This window comes from Podospora bellae-mahoneyi, chromosome 2 (assembly GCF_035222275.1).
Source record: "Podospora bellae-mahoneyi strain CBS 112042 chromosome 2, whole genome shotgun sequence".
NCBI classification, from domain to species: Eukaryota; Fungi; Ascomycota; class Sordariomycetes; order Sordariales; family Podosporaceae; genus Podospora; species Podospora bellae-mahoneyi.
The window spans coordinates 7,618-26,485 of NC_085881.1; positions in this window are offsets into that span (position 1 = coordinate 7,618).

Genomic DNA, 18,868 nt, shown 5'->3' on the forward strand with positions numbered 1-18,868 from the left:
AACCCTAGTCAGGAACCTCGAGACTTTGGGGCGGACGATATCAAAGAGACTAGGCTTTTTGCCTGCCTCTTCCAGCTGGGCAAACTCGTAAAGTGAGTGTCGTACGACAAAGGCTTTACCGAGGGTGACGATGGCGAACAGGAGTGGTGTAAAATCGGACGGGGTGTACCACCTTCCATCATCCTTTAGGGCCATAGCAGCTAGGGCAGAAAGGAGGGCGCTTTCGTACGACGACCGTGGGAGAGGATGATCCAAAAGTCCAATGAAGAAATCAACAAGTACCTGATCCAGCAACTCTCGTCCGGCCTCATCGCTACCGTGGTGAAACTCCCATGCCACTTGTATAACAGTCTCCAGACTTCTGGTCTGGCTGGCGTTTAATTCGTACGGTGGCCGATCCTGTTGATCCCAGCTCTGTGTGCGGCAAATGTACCCAAAAATCCTTTTCCAAACAAGAGAGTACTTCTGTATCGTACGAGGGACCAGGCTACTACCATTAAAAGGCTTGTTGGGCTTTTGGTCGATCGTCTTTTTATTAACCTCGAATAGAACGGGGTAACCGACTTCATCGGACGACGACCTTACCATTGCATCGGCAGTAACCTGGTCAATCCTCTCCCAGATTTTTTGGAGGACCGTAAACGTAACTGGATCCTCACCGTCTAACCATCCCTCGTTTGGGTTGAGAGAGGTCGCACGATGTAAGGCCTGCCGGTCTAAAGACCCAAGGTGGTGTGTCCAACCCATCCTAGTTAGCCAGGGATTTGGAGCTAATCGTCCCTCACTTGCTGTGATGGTTGTTGATGTTTGTTGGAGAGTCGAGCTAATCGTACGATAGGATTCCATAAACTGCTCTTTTCGTCTTTGGGTTTGTTGTACGAGGTCGGGACTTCCGGCTGCCGGCTCCGTTGATCGTACCTCAAAGTATCCGGCAGCTAACCGGCTTTTAAAAAACGCTGGCAATATATCCCAGTTTTCCAAGGTCCCTGGTGTTGTTGGGCTACCTTAATATTTCCTCCTTTTGTGTTGGGGTTAACCCAGTCGTGCCTCGTACGGCAGTGCTCCTGCATCGCCCTCTTGGTCCGTACGATATAGGCGCAGGCATCGCACTTTAATCCATCAGAAGAAGGCTTCCCTAGTTCTGGAATTGGGTCAATTGCCGTGGGAGGAAGTGTGAGGTTTATTAGGTCTTGTTGTTTTCGAAAGACCGCCAGTGAATTGTTGCACTCTCGTACGATATCCGGTCTGTCCACAGCTGCAATGTCTTTATGGGACGTACGAAGATGGGTAAGCACCTCATCCACAAGAACAGCCACCTTACATTTCCTACAAACAAGAATTTGAAAGTGGGAGATATAAATAAAAGGTTCCATTCTAGCATGGTATTGATCGTGATGTGATAGTTGTGTACGATGCAAGATGTTGTGATATTAAAGTTTATTGCTAAGTTTTTTTTGGGAAGGATACCCCGTTAAAGAGTGGAGTGGGTCACGTGTAAGTGGATAAGGGCAGTAGCGTGCGGTTACCGGGGTCTGGGTCCCGTACGATGGTTAGGGCACGCCTGGCACAAAGGCAGTTGCGTGGGCACGAAGGCAGTGGCGTGTGGCTGCCGGGTGCAGACCTTTTCTTCCAAATCCCTTGACAGGCAGCTATGCAATAGAGCCGTGTTATTCTGATCAGGGCGTCTGGTCACATACGATGGTCAGAGCACGCCTGGCAAGAAGGCAGTTGCGTGGGCACGCCTAGCACGAAGGCAGTTGCGTGGGCACGAAGGCAGTAGCGTGTGGCTGCCGGGTGCAGACCTTTTCTTCCAAATCCCTCGACAGGCCAGCTGTGCAACAGAGCCGTGTTATTCCGATCAAGGCGTCGGTCCCGTACGATGGTCAAGGCACGCCTGGCAAGAAGGCAGTTGCGTGGGCACGCCTAGCACGAAGGCAGTTACGTGGGCACGAAGGCAGTAGCGTGTGGCTGCCGGGTGCAGACCTTTTCTTCCAAATCCTCGACAGGCCAGCTATGCAACAGAGCCGTGTTATTCCGATCAGGGCGTCTGTCCCGTACGATAGTCAAGGCACGCCAGGACACGAAGGCAGTGGCGTGTAGCTGCCGGGTGCAGACCTTTTCTTCCAAATCCCTCGACAGGCCAGCTGTGCAACAGAGCCGTGTTATTCCGATCAAGGCGTCGGTCCCGTACGATGGTCAAGGCACGCCTGGCAAGAAGGCAGTTGCGTGGGCACGCCTAGCACGAAGGCAGTTACGTGGGCACGAAGGCAGTGACGTGTGGCTGCCGGGTGCACACCTTTTCTTCCAAATCTCTCGAGAGGCCAGCTGTGCAACAGCGACTTTAATTCTCATTGAAATCCTTTTCTAGCAAACTTTTCCATCGTACAAAACAATCGACTTTCAACTAACACACAAGATGGCTCTGGTCCTTAGCACCCGTGGCTCGTACGAAGTCATCGACACTGGCCAGCCTTATATCAGGAGGCTGATGAACAGCTTCTGTGTTAATGTAAGTATATGTCTTTCCCGTACGATGATGCTTGAACTAATGAACATATAGGCAACACAGCAAGCAATTTCGGCCCTACCATCGGCCGACATCGAATGCGTCCCCGGCAAAGTGAAGGGGGCTAAGGTACTAGCTCGTCCGAGCTACCTCAATGCAGTCTTGATCCAAAGCCGTGGTTCAGTGGCTGCTTCTCCTTGTACTGCCTACGACGGATGGGTACTGGGGTGGTGCTTGTGGTAACTGCAAGTGGAGGGATCATGGCAGTAGATGTAGCTTCTTTACCGCTACTCAAAGGGGTATTACAGCCGAAGGGGAGGACGAGGGAAATGAGCAAGCTGTGGAAGGAAGCCAGGAGCTCATAGTTATTAGTGATTCCGACAACTGAATAAGTCGTACGGTAATGAAAATCGAATTTATGATTTTTATTTATTATTTGGATTTCTGTAATACTCGTACGACGATGCACTTGATATCATTCCATGCAGCTCGTTATGCCAGTTCCAATGATGCTTTTCTCTTTTAATTTGATGGAAAAATCCCATCGGATCGTACAAAAACCATTTGATTGCACAACCTTATACTGCCATGCACATGCCTTACCAGCACACTTACACCCAACTTCACCTCTTTTACTTCCATTTCCACACAGCTCGTACGACAATGCACTTAAAGCCATTCATGCGGCTCGTGTAGGTGATTCTAATGATATCTTTGCTTTTTAAGTTGATGGGAAAAATCTCATCGGATCGTACAAAAAACTATTCCCTTACACAACCTCATACTGCCATGCACGTGCATCACCAGCACACTTACACCCAACTTCACCTCTTTTACTTCCATTTCCACACCGCTCGTACGATGATGCACTTGATACTATTCTATGCAGCTCGTGATGGCAATTCCAATGATGCTTTTCTCTTTTGATTTGATGGGAAAAATCTCATCGGATCGTACAAAAAACCATTCCCTTACACAACCTCATACTGCCATGCACGTGCATCACCAGCACACTTACACCCAACTTCACATCTTTACTTCCATTTCCACACAGCTCGTACGACGATGCACTTGATACCATTCTATGCAGCTCGTTATGGCAATTCCAATGATGCCTTTCTCTTTTAATTTAATGGGAAAAATCTCATCGGATCGTACAAAAAACTATTCCCTTATACAACCTCACACTGCCATGCACGTGCATCACCAGCACACTTACACCCAACTTCACCTCTTTTACTTCCATTTCCACACCGCTCGTACGATGATGCACTTGATACCATTCTGTGCAGCTCGTCATGGCGATTCTAATGATGCTTTTCTTTTTCATTTTGGTAAAAGAAATCCCATCGGATCGTACAACTGATTCCTCAACGGATCCTACCCCCCTGTTTCTAAAGTGGGGCGTTTCTTTTGGTGCGCTTTTCAACGGATTGTACTACAATCCATCGGAGAATTACTGATAGGGTAGCTATTAGGAAAACTAATTGTATCCCGATTAAAACTATATATTAGCCGATTTGCCGGAGGAGTAGTCGAAATTCGTACGACGAGTTTAAAATAATATAATATTCGTTAAAGATAATCCGGTTAAGCTATTATTATACGTTAAGCCTATTAATAAAGGTCTTAAACGTTTAAATATAAAAAGCCTTTAGCATTATAAAAATAATTTAATTAATCGAAATTTTTTTAAAGCTTTAAATCGTATAACTAATCCTTAGTTCTTTATAACGCCGAGCTATATCCTTTTATAATATTATAAAAAGGGAAATAATAATAGTAACCTTATCCTTTATATAATAGGCCGGGAGTAGAAAAATAATACTTTTTTTATTCCCTATTCCGGTAATATAAAGGATTAGGCTAAACCTTCGTACGATAAAAGTTAATATTTTACGCTAATTACTTTTAAAATTAGTATTAAAATTATTAAATATTTAACGGAAACGGCTTTTAATATTAAGGCTAACTAAATACTAGAGTCGTTCCTGTCGTATAGTATAATATTAGTTCTAAAAGAGGTTAGTTTTAGTTTACTAAAGCGTTAAAGTATCGTCCGAGCTAAAAGTAAATAGTTAATATTATAATTAATTAAGCTTTATAAACCGCTATTATCGTACGGTATACCCTAATCTTCCCTAGTTAATATATTTAGTATATACTATCTTAATAATCTTTTCCGAGTAGTCGGTTTAAGCCGTAATTATAGGATTAAAGCCTTTATTTTTATTATCTTCGTTATAGTTAAAATTAGACGCGTTATAATTATTAAACGATAGTATTATTTTATTTTTTAATAAACTCTTTAGAATAAAATAAGTAAAAAATTAATAAGTAATATTTATAGTAATATAACGTTAGGGCCGAATATTAATTTTAGACCTAAGGTAGCGCTCTATATATAATAAGAGGGCCCGACTAATTTTATTAAATAACTATTAGTTTCCTAGGTTACTGGAAAATATAGTTAGGCCGGTACCTCTAGACTCGATATCTTTAAACGGCCGTACGAATTTTATATTTTAGAAAAATAAAGTAGAGGTAAAGGCTCCGTTAAGTTAGTATTATAAATTAAAGTAAAAGGGGTAAATAAGTTAAAGGTATTATACGACGTTTATACCTAACTCCTTTAGGAGATAGCGGTAAATAACCTTTAATTATTTAATATAGTTTAACCTTTTATAGTACCGTAATACGATTACGACTATACCGTATTAAATAAATATATTTTTAAACCCTTTAACCGGTATATTCTAGAACTTTATACTTAAAAACTTTATTATACGAGGCGGTAACCCTAATAATAAATAAATAGTAATAAAAAGGAAGGATTAAAGTTTATTTACCCGGTCTAGGTATAATTAAGCTTCGGTTATATAATAAATATAACCGTCGCCCTTTTTTTTTAACTAAAATTAAATAAAGGAAAGATTTTCGGTAATACGTTATATAATTTAATTTTAAGGCCGCCGGAAATATATATTATTAGGATCGGAAAGAAAGAAATACCTAATCTTATCCTAGCTTATATTATCCTTTAAATTATCCTAAGAAATCTCCGGGAAAAAAACGTCCGATATTAATAAAAAAGTTAGGTCCTAGACCGTACGATTAATTTTATTAATTAAAATATATATTATTTCGGCTAGGGCGTTAATAGTAATAAAAATATCCTAATATATAATAATAATACCGTTAAGCGTAAACCTACTTTCGGATACTATAGAACTATTAATAATTATATTATACGTATAAGCTTTTAAAACCTAATCCATTAGTATAGGGTAATTATTTTAGTAAACCCTAATTATAAACCTCGAGACTTTAGGGCGGACGATATTAAAAAAACTAGGTTTTTTACCTACCTCTTTTAGCCGGGAAAACTCGTAAAGTAAGTATCGTACGATAAAGGCCTTACCGAGGGTAACGATAGTAGATAAAAGTTATATAAAATCGGATAGGGTATACTACTTTCTATTATCCTTTAGGGCTATAGTAGTTAGGGTAGAAAAAAAGGCGCTTTTATATAACGATCGTAAGAAAAAATAATTTAAAAGTTTAATAAAGAAATTAATAAGTATTTAATTTAATAACTTTCGTCTAGCCTTATCGCTACCGTAGTAAAACTCCTATATTACTTATATAATAATCTTTAAACTTTTAGTCTAACTAACGTTTAATTCGTACGGTAGCCGATCCTATTAATTCTAACTCTATATATAATAAATATATTTAAAAATCCTTTTCTAAATAAAAAAATATTTCTATATTATACGAGGAATTAAGCTATTATTATTAAAAGGTTTATTAGGTTTTTAATCGATTATTTTTTTATTAACCTCGAATAGAACCGGGTAACCGACTTTATTAAACGATAACCTTACTATTATATCGGCAGTTACCTAGTTAATCCTTTTCTAAATTTTTTAAAGGACCGTAAATATAATTAAATCTTTACTATTTAATTATCCTTCGTTTAAAAGTTAAAAGATTATAAAGTATAAGGCTTACCGGTCTAAAGACTTAAAGTAGTATATTTAACTTATCTTAATTAGCTAAGGATTTAGAATTAATCGTCTTTTATTTACTATAATAATTATTAATATTTATTAGAGAGTCGAGTTAATCGTATAATAAGATTTTATAAACTATTCTTTTCGTTTTTAGGTTTATTATACGAGGTCGGGACTTCCGGCTACCGGCTCCGTTAATCGTACCTTAAAGTATCCGGTAACTAACCGGTTTTTAAAAAAACGCTAGTAATATATTTTAGTTTTTTAAGGTCTCTAGTATTATTAAGCTACTTTAATATTTCCTCCTTTTATATTAGGATTAACCTAATCGTGCCTCGTATAGTAGTATTCCTGTATCGCCCTCTTAGTCCGTACGATATAGGCGCAAGTATCGTACTTTAATCTATTAAAAAAAGGCTTCCCTAGTTCTGGAATTAGGTTAATTACCGTGGAAGGAAGTATAAGGTTTATTAGGTCTTATTATTTTCGAAAGACCGTTAATAAATTATTATACTCTCGTACGATATCCGGTCTATCTATAGCTGCAATATCTTTATAGGACGTACGAAGATAGGTAAGTACCTTATTTATAAGAATAGCTACCTTACATTTTTTATAAATAAGAATTTAAAAGTGGGAGATATAAATAAAAGGTTCCATTCTAGTATAATATTAATTGTAATATAATAGTTATATACGATGTAAGATATTATAATATTAAAGTTTATTATTAAGTTTTTTTAGGGAAGGATATTCCGTGAAAGAGTGGAGTAGGTTACGTGTAAGTAGATAAGGGTAGTAGCGTGCGGTTACCGGGGTCTGGGTCCCGTACGATGGTCAGGGCACGCCTAGCACAAAGGCAGTTACGTGGGCACGAAGGCAGTAGCGTGTGGCTGCCGGGTGTAGACCTTTTCTTCCAAATCCCTCGATAGGCCAGCTATATAACAGAGCCGTGTTATTCCGATTAGGGCGTCTGTCCCGTACGATAGTCAAGGCACGCCAGGATACGAAGGCAGTGGCGTGTAGCTGCCGGGTGCAGACCTTTTCTTCCAAATCCCTCGATAGGCTAGCTGTGCAACAGAGCCGTGTTATTCCGATCAAGGCGTCGGTCCCGTACGATGGTTAAGGCACGCCTGGCAAGAAGGCAGTTGCGTGGGCACGAAGGCAGTAGCGTGTGGCTGCCGGGTGCAGACCTTTTCTTCCAAATCCCTCGATAGGCCAGCTATATAATAGTAACTTTAATTCTTATTAAAATCCTTTTTTAGTAAACTTTTCTATCGTATAAAATAATCGACTTTTAATTAATATATAAGATAGCTTTAGTCCTTAGTACCCGTGGTTTATACGAAGTTATCGATATTGGCTAGCCTTATATTAGGAGGCTAATGAATAGCTTTTATATTAATATAAGTATATATTTTTCCCGTACGATAATGTTTAAACTAATAAATATATAGGCAATATAGTAAGTAATTTCGGCCTTACTATCGGCCGATATCGAATACGTCCCTAGTAAAGTAAAGGGGGCTAAGGTACTAGTTCGTCCGAGCTACTTTAATATAGTTTTGATTTAAAGCCGTAGTTTAGTAGCTACTTTTCTTTATACTACTTATATTAGTAAGCCTAATAGGGGGCCGTTTAGGGATTATTATACGACGGATAGGTATTAGAGTAGTATTTATAGTAACTATAAGTGGAGGGATTATGGTAATAAATGTAGCTTCTTTACCGCTACTTAAAGGGGTATTATAGCCGAAGGGGAAGACGAGGGAAATAAGCAAGCTATAGAAGGAAGCCAGGAGCTTATAGTTATTAGTAATTCCGATAACTAAATAAGTTGTACGGTAATAAAAATCGAATTTATAATTTTTATTTATTATTTAGATTTCTATAATACTCGTATAACGATATACTTAATACTATTCTATATAGCTCGCTATAGTAATTTTAATAATACTTTTCTTTTTTATTTTAATAGAAAAAATCTTATCGGATCGTATAAAAAACTATTCCCTTATATAACCTTATACTGCTATATACGTATATTACTAGCACATTTATACCTAACTTTATATCTTTTACTTTTAATTCCTTACCGCTCGTACGATAATACACTTAATACCATTCTATGCAGCTCGTTATAGCAATTCTAATAATATCCTTGCTTTTTAAGTTAATAAGAAAAATCTTATCGGATCGTATAAAAAACTATTTAATTGTAGAACCTTACACTGCTATGCACGTGCATTACTAGCACGCTTATACCTAACTTTACCTCTTTTACTTCTATTTCTATACCACTCGTACGATAATACACTTAATACTATTCTATGCAGCTCCCTATAGTAATTCCGGTAATACTTTTCTCTTTTAATTTAATAGGAAAAATCCTATCGGATCGTACAAAAAACTATTCCCTTATATAACCTTATACTACTATATATATACATTACTAGTACCTAACTTTATATTTTTTATTTCTATTTCCATACACTTCGTACGATAATATACTTAATACTATTCTATGTAGCTCGTTATAGTAATTCCAATAATATCCTTACTTTTTATTTTAATAGAAAAAATCCTATCGGATCGTACAAAAAACCATTCCCTTATATAACCTTACACTACTATATACGTGTATCACCAGTATACTTATACCTAACTTTATATCTTTTACTTTTAATTTCCTACCGCTCGTACGATAATACACTTAATACTATTTTATATAGCTCGTTATACCAGTTCTAATAATACTTTTCTCTTTTAATTTAATAGGAAAAATCCTATCGGATCGTATAATAAACTATTTAATTGTACAACTTTATACTACTATATATATACTTTACTAGTATACTTATACCTAACTTTACCTTTTTTACTTCCATTTCTATATAACTCGTACGATATTATACTTAATACTATTCTATACGGCTCGTATAGGTGATTCTAATAATATTTTTACTTTTTAAGTTAATAGGAAAAATCTTATCGGATCGTACGAAAAACTATTCCCTTATATAACCTTATACTACTATGTACGTATATTACTAGTACCTAACTTTATATCTTTTACTTCTATTTCCATATACCTCGTATAATAATATACTTAATACTATTCTGTGTAGCTCGTTATACCAGTTCTAATAATACTTTTCTTTTTTAATTTAATAGGAAAAATCCTATCGGATCGTATAATAAACTATTTAATTGTATAACGTTATACTGCTATATATATGTATCACTAGCATACTTATACCTAACTTTATATCTTTTACTTCCATTTCCATATAGCTCGTACGATAATGCACTTAATATTATTCCATGTAGCTCGCTATAGTAATTCCGGTAATACTTTTTTCTTTTAATTTAATGGGAAAAATCCTATCGGATCGTATAAAAAACTATTCCCTTATATAACCTTATACTGCTATGTACGTGTATCGCTAGTACTTACCTTTATATCTTTACTTCCATTTCTATATAGCTTATACGACGATGCACTTAATACTATTCTATATAGCTCGCTATAGTAATTCCAATAATGCTTTTCTCTTTTAATTTGATGGGAAAAATCTTATCGGATCGTATAAAAAACTATTCCCTTACATAACCTTATACTACTATGCACGTGCATTACTAGTATACTTATACCTAACTTCACTTCTTTTATTTCTATTTCTATATAGCTCGTACGACGATGCACTTGATACTATTCTGTGTAGCTCGTTATGGCGATTCTAATAATGCTTTTCTTTTTTATTTTAGTAGAAGAAATCCTATCGGATCGTACAACTGATTCCTCAACGGATCCTACCCCCCTGTTTCTAAAGTGGGGCGTTTCTTTTGGTGCGCTTTTTAACGGATTATACTATAATCCATCGGAGAATTACTGATAGTATATAGCGGTTCGGGCGCCTTATAGATATATATAGTTATTTAACTCTTTCTTTATATAGTTTATAGCGGTTCGGGCGCCTCTATATATATATATACCGCTTTAATTATTTTCTTTACATAGTATATAGCGCTTCGGGCGCCTCTATATATATATATACCGCTTGAATGATTTTTTTTACATAATATATAGCGGCTCGGGCGCCTCTATATATATATATATATACCGGTTCAATTCTTTTTTTACATAGTACATAGCGGTTCGGGCGCCTCTATATATATATATAGCGGTTTAGCTATTTCTTTACATCGTATATAGCGGTTCGGGCACCTTTATATATATATACCGGTTCGGCTATACCTTTATATAATATATAGCTGTTCGGGCGCTCTTTTATATATATATATTAGTTCGGCTATTCTTTTATATAGTATATAGCGTTTCGGACGCTCTTTTATTTATATATATTAATTCGGTAATTCGTCTATATTATATATAGCAGTTCGGCCGCTTTATTATCTATATATACCGGTTCGGCTTTTTTTTTAAATGGTACATAGCGGTTCGGGCGCCTTTTTAATATATATATAGCGGTTCGTACGGTTATTCTACTTATATATAGCCGTTCTTACGGCCTTTTATTTCTATATATACCGGTTTAGCTATTCTTTTACATAGTATATAGCGGTTCGGGCGCGTCTATATCTATATATACCGGTTTAAGTTTTTTCTTTATATAGTATAACCCTCTATATATATATATACCGGTTTAATTATTATTTTTTACATAGTACATAGCCAAGGTCTTTATATATATATATATCGGTTTAATTATTTTTCTTATATAGTATATAGCGGTTCGGGCGCCTTAATATATTTATATACCGCTTTAATTATTATTATATAAAATATAGCGGTTCGGCCGCCTCTATATATATATATACCGCTTTAATTCTTTCTTTCTATAATATGTAGCGGTTCGGGCGCCTTTTATATATATAAATAAAGATTCGAATTTCTTTTATTTATATATTATAACTATATTTTCTTTTTATATATATTTAGCGGTTCGGTTATCTTTATTAATATATACAGTAATTCGGTTTTATAATTTATATATATATAGTCTTTTATTTATTTTTATTAATATATAATAATTTAATTACTTTTCTTTTTACATTTTATAATTATTATTCTTTTTAATTCATAAATAATACTTCGGCCACTCTTTTCTTTATATATATTAAATAATCTTCGTTTTACTTTATTTATAACGGTTAAATAACTTTTTATATTTATATATAATTTAAATACTTTTCTATATATATAAAGCTTTTTAAATATTTTTTATATATATATACTCGTTTAATTACCTTTTATTTATATTTTATTTCGGATACCTTTATATATATATATTAATTCGGCCCTTTTATATATATATATAAAACTTCGGGCCCTTTTTTATTTATATATAACGGTTTAAACGCTTTTTTATTCTTATTTAATTATGTAAATACTATTTTACTTATATATTTTTATTATTTTTAACTTTAATATATTTTAATAAATATTTATATATTTAACGGTTATATACTTTTTATATTTTTCAATATTATTTTATTATTTTTTTTAATATATATAAGTTATTATTATTCTTTTTATTTTAACATATAATTAACAATATATATTTTTATTTTTAGCTTTTTAAATTTTAAAATATATATATTTTTAAAAAAAAGAAATATAATTATTCTATTAACTTTAAATATTTCGTACGAAGTTCCTCCTATATTCTAACCTAAACCAATACTATTATAGAATATTTAAAATTTAATATTTTTACCTATACGAATAACCGGTATACTACCGTTATTTTTTTATTTAATATAACTTTATATTTTTAATAATATACTTTAATATCCTCCTTAAAATAACCTAACCTTTTTTTTAAACTATAATTAACCTTATTATTAATTTTATTCCGTATAAATAATCTTTTCTAAATTTATAAAACGAACCTTTATTTTTCTTTAACGGTTTTTATTATTTATAAAACTTTTCAAAAACCCTATACTTATTATATTTCTAAAAATATTTATTTAATTTTTATATAGTATTTAAATTTGAATTTTTAACCTTTAAAAATTAATTACTTAACTCTATACTTCTTTTTAAACCTGTTTATTTTTAAATAAATTCTTTAATATATATAGTTTTTTTAATTTATTAAGGAATTTAAATAATTATAAAGTATTTTATATAATCCCGTAAAATTTATAAATTAATAATTATTGGAATTCGTACTATATATATTTCTCTTTAAATTCGATATATTTTAAAAAGTAAATTATATAATATATTTATAATTATAAAAATACTTTTATTATGATTTCTATCTTTCGTATAATATTTTTTTTCCTTTCCTATTTTTTTATAATAATTTACCGTTACTTTTTTTTATTAATAATTATATCGAAAGCCCTTTTATTTATAACTTTTAGGGTTACCGTATAATATAACCTATAACCCTTCTCCTTTACTTAATAAAACTTTATATAAATTATATTAAAAAACCGTTCTTTATATAACCTATATAATTTCTTACCTTTTTTATATTTAACTTTATTTATTCGCCTGTTTATTATCCGGAAAAAAATGATCCCATAATATAAGTTATTATTTTATATAAAATACTTTATTTTTAATAATATTAAATCTATAGCTCCGGTAATTAACTTTCTAACTATATAATTCTTTATAAAGAAATTATTAATTTAGCTTTTACTTTATTTTTCTTAACTCGTTTACTTTCCTAAATAATTTTTTTAATATCTTTAAAAGCCCGGTATAAAAAATATATTATATATTTAAAATATTAATATTAATATTTAAAATAAATATTACTATAATAGTATTATCGCTTTTTATTTACCTTTATACGATTTTACTTTTTTAAATATTATTTTCTATATTACTATAGTATACCGGATATTTAAATAAATATAAAATAATTTTAAAAAAATGATTAAAGGGGAATAAATAATAATTTTCGTACGAAAATTATAATTATCGATAAACTTAATTTATTAATTAAAGGCTCGGAGGATAGCCTTTTAATTCTTATATTTAATTATAAAGTACTTAATATTTAACCGGGATATAATAAACCGTACGATAATTACTTTTTATAAATTAAAATATAAACTTTTATAAAATTTTAATAAGTCTTAGGGTAAGAGGATAGTTATTAAAAATTTAATTATATCCCGATTAAAGCTATATATTAGTCGATTTATTAAAAAAGCAATCGAAATTCGTACGACGAGTTTAAAATAATATAATACTCCTTAAAAATAATCCGGTTAAACTATTATTGTACGTTAAGCTTATTAACGAAAGTTTTAAATATTTAAATATAAAAAGCTTTTAATATTATAAAAATAATTTAGTTAACCGAAACTTTTTTAAAGCTTTAAATCGTATAATTAATCCTTAATTCTTTATAACGCTAAACTATATTTTTTCATAATATTATAGAAAAAATAATAATAATTTTATTCTTTATATAATAAGCTAAAAGTAAAAAAATAATACTTTTTTTATTCCTTATCCCGGTAATATAAAGGATTAAACTAAATTCTTATACAATGAAAATTAATACCTCGCCTTAATTACTTTTAAAATTAATATTAAAGTTATTAAATATTTAATAAAAACGGCTTTTAATATTAAAGCTAATTAAATACTAAAGTCGTTTCTATCGTATAGTATAATATTAATTTTATAAGAGGTTAATTTTAATTTACTGAAGTATTAAAATATTATCCGAACTAAAGATAAATAATTAATATTATAATTAATTAAATTTTATAAACCGTTATTATTATATAATATATTCTAATTTTCTTTAATTAATATATTTAATATATATTATTTTAATAATTCTTTTCGAATAGCCGGTTTAAACCGTAATTATAGGATTAAAGCCTTTAGTTTCATTATCCTCGTCGTAATTGAAATTAAACGTATTATAATTATCGGATAATAATATTATTTTATTTTTTAATAAACTCCTTAAAATGAAATAAATAAAACATTAGCGGGTAATATTTATAGTAATATAACGCTAGGGCCGAATATTAATTTTAAATTCGAGGTAATACTTTATATACGATAAAAAAGTCTAGCTAATTTTATTAAACGACTATTAATTTTTTAAATTATTAAAAGATATAGTTAAGTTAATACTTTTAAACTTAATATCTTTAAATAACCGTACGAATTTTATATTTTAGAAAAATAAAGTAAGGATAAAAGCTCCGTTAAGTTAATATTATAAATTAAAATAAAAAAAATAAAAAAATTAAAAGTATCGTACGACGTTTATACTTAACTCTTTTAAAAAATAATAATGAATAACTTTTAATTATTTAATATAGTTTATCCTTTTATAGTACTATAATACAATTATAATTATATTATATTAAATAAATATATTTTTAAGCCTTTTAATTAATATATTTTAAAACTTTATATTTAAAAATTTTATTATATAAAGTAATAACTTTAATAATAAATATATTGTAATAAAAAACAAGATGGAAATTTATTTATTTAATTTAAATATAATTAGGCCTCGGTTATATAATAAATATAACCGTCGCCCTTTTTTCTTAATCAAAATTAAATAAAGAAAGGAGTTTCGGTAATATATTATATAATTTAATTGTAAGGTTACTAGAAATATATATTATTAAGCTTGGAAAGAAAGGAATACTTAATTTTATTTTAATTTATATTATCTTTTAAATCATTTTAAGGAATTTCCGGGAAAAAAACGTTTAATATTAATAAAAAAGTTAGGTTTTAAACTATATAATTAATTTTATTAATTAAAATATATATTATTTTAATTAGGGTATTAATAATAATAAAGATATTTTAATATATAATAGTAATACTATTAAACGTAAATTTATTTTTAAATACTGTAAAGCTATTAATAATTATACTATATATATAAACCTTTAAAACTTAATTTATTAATATAAAGTAACTACTTTAATAAACCTTAGTTAAGAACCTCGAAACTTTAGGACGGACGATATTAAATAAATTAAGCTTTTTACTTACTTTACTTAATTAAATAAATTTATAAAATAAGTATCGTATAATAAAAATTTTATTAAAAGTAACGATAGTAAATAAAAATAGTATAAAATCGGACGGGGTATACTACTTTTTATTATCCTTTAGGGCTATAGTAATTAAAGTAAAAAGGAAAGTATTTTTATATAACGATTATAAAAAAAATAATTTAAAAGTTTAATAAAGAAATTAATAAATATTTAATTTAATAATTTTTATTCGGCCTTATTACTACTATAATAGAACTTTTATATTATTTATATAATAGTCTTTAAATTTCTAATCTAACTAACGTTTAATTCGTACGGTAACCGATTTTATTAATCTTAACTTTATATATAGTAAATATATTTAAAAATCCTTTTTTAAATAAAAAAATACTTTTATATTATATAAAGGATTAGGCTATTATTATTAAAAAGTTTATTAAGCTTTTAATTAATTATTTCTTTATTAATTTTAAATAAAATAGGGTAATTAACTTTATTAAATAACGACTTTATTATTATATTAATAATAACTTAATTAATTTTCTTTTAAATTTTCTAAAGGACCGTAAATATAATTAAATCTTTACTATTTAATTATTTTTTATTTAGGTTAAACAAGGTTATATAATATAAAACTTACTAGTTTAAAAACCTAAAGTAATATATTTAATTTATTTTATTTAATTAAAGATTCAAAGTTAATTAATTCTTATTTATTATAATAATTATTAATATTTATTAAAAAGTTAAATTAATTATATAATGAAATTTTATAAATTACTTTTTTTATTTTTAAATTTATTATATAAAGTCGGGATTTCCCGCTATCGGTTTTATTAATCGTACTTTAAAATATCCGGTAATTAACCGGCTTTTAAAAAAATATTAATAATATATTTTAGTTTTTTAAGGTCCTTAGTATTATTAAATTACTTTAATATTTTCTTTTTTTATATTAAGGTTAATTTAGTTATATTTCGTATAATAATACTTTTATATTATTTTTTTAGTCCGTACGATATAAGCGTAAATATCGTACTTTAATTTATTAAAAAAGGTTTCCCTAGTTTTAAAATTAAATTAATTATTATGGAAAAAAGTATAAAGTTTATTAAATTCTATTATTTTCAAAAAACCGTTAATAAATTATTATATTTTTATATAATATCCGGTCTATTTATAATTATAATATTTTTATAGGACGTACGAAAATAGGTAAATACTTTATTTATAGAAATAGTTATTTTATATTTTTTATAAATAAAAATTTAAAAGTAAGAAATATAAATAAAAAGTTTTATTTTAATACAGTATTAATTATAATATAATAATTATATACGATATAAAATATTATAATATTAAAATTTATTATTAAATTTTTTTAAGAAAGGATATTCCGTTCAAAAATAAAGTAAGTTACGTATAAATAAATAAGGGTAGTAACGTACGGTTACCGGGGTTTAGGTCCCGTACGATAGTTAAAGTACGTTTAATATAAAAGTAATTACGTAAGTACGCTTAATATAAACGTAATTATATAAATATATTTAATACGAAAGTAATTACGTAAATACGAAAGTAATAATATATCATTATTAAGTATTAACCTTTTCTTTTAAATCCCTCGATAGGTTAATTATATAATAAAGTTATATTATTCCGATTAAGGCGTTTATCCCGTATAATAATTAAAGTACGTTAGAATATAAAAATAATAGCGTATAGCTACCGGGTATAAACCTTTTTTTTTAAATCCCTCGATAAGTTAGTTATATAATAAAGCTATATTATTCCAATTAAAACGTCGGTCCCGTATAATAGTTAAAGTACGCTTAATAAAAACGTAGTTACGTAGGTACGTTTAATATAAAAATAATTATATAAATACGAAGGTAACAATATATAGTTATTAAGTATAGACATTTTCTTTTAAATCCTTTAATAAGCTAGCTACATAATAAAATTATATTATTCCGATTAAAGCGTTTATTCTATATAATAATTAAAATATATTAAAATATAAAGGTAGTAATATATAATTACCGGGTATAAACCTTTTCTTTTAAATTCTTCGATAAGCTAGCTATATAATAAAACTATATTATTCCGATTAAAGCGTTAGTCCCGTACAATAATTAAAGTACGCTTAATAAAAAGGTAGTTACGTAGGTACGTTTAATACAAAAGTAATTACGTAAGTACGAAAATAATAATATATAATTACCGGGTATAAACCTTTTTTTTTAAATCTCTCGAAAAGCTAACTATATAATAGCGACTTTAATTTTTATTAAAATCCTTTTTTAATAAACTTTTCTATTATATAAAATAATCGATTTTTAATTAATATATAAAATAACTTTAGTCCTTAATACCCGTAGCTTATATAAAATTATTAATATTAATTAACTTTATATTAAAAAGTTAATAAATAACTTTTATATTAATATAAATATATATTTTTTTCATATAATAATATTTAAATTAATAAATATATAAATAATATAGTAAGTAATTTCGGCCTTATTATCGATTAATATTAAATATATCTTTAGTAAAGTAAAGGGGGCTAAAGTATTAGCTTATTTAAATTACTTTAATATAATTTTAATTTAAAACCGGAATTTAATAACTATTTTTTTTATATTACTTATATTAATAAGCTTAATAAAGGGCCATTTAGGGATTATTATACGACGAATAAGTATTAAAATAATATTTATAATAATTGTAAATAAAAAGATTATAATAATAAATATAATTTTTTTATCGTTACTTAAAGGGGTATTATAACCGAAGGGAAAAACGAAAGAAATAAATAAACTAGAGAAAAAAGCTAAAAGTTTATAATTATTAATAATTCCGATAATTAAATAAATTATATAGTAATAAAAATCGAATTTATAATTTTTATTTATTATTTAAATTTCTATAATACTTATATAACGATATACTTAATACTATTCTATATAGCTCGCTATAGTAATTCTAATAATACTTTTCTTTTTTATTTTAATAAAAAAGTTTTTATTAGATTATATAAAAAACTATTTTTTTATATAACCTTATATTATTATGTATATATATTACTAATATATTTATATTTAATTTTATATTTTTTATTTTTAATTCCTTACCGTTTATACGATAATATACTTAATACTATTCTATATAATTCGTATAGATAATTTTAATAATATTTCTACTTTTTAAATTAATAGGAAAAATCTTATCGGATCGTATAAAAAATTATTCCTTTATATAACTTTATATTACTATATATATATATTACTAGTATCTAACTTTATAT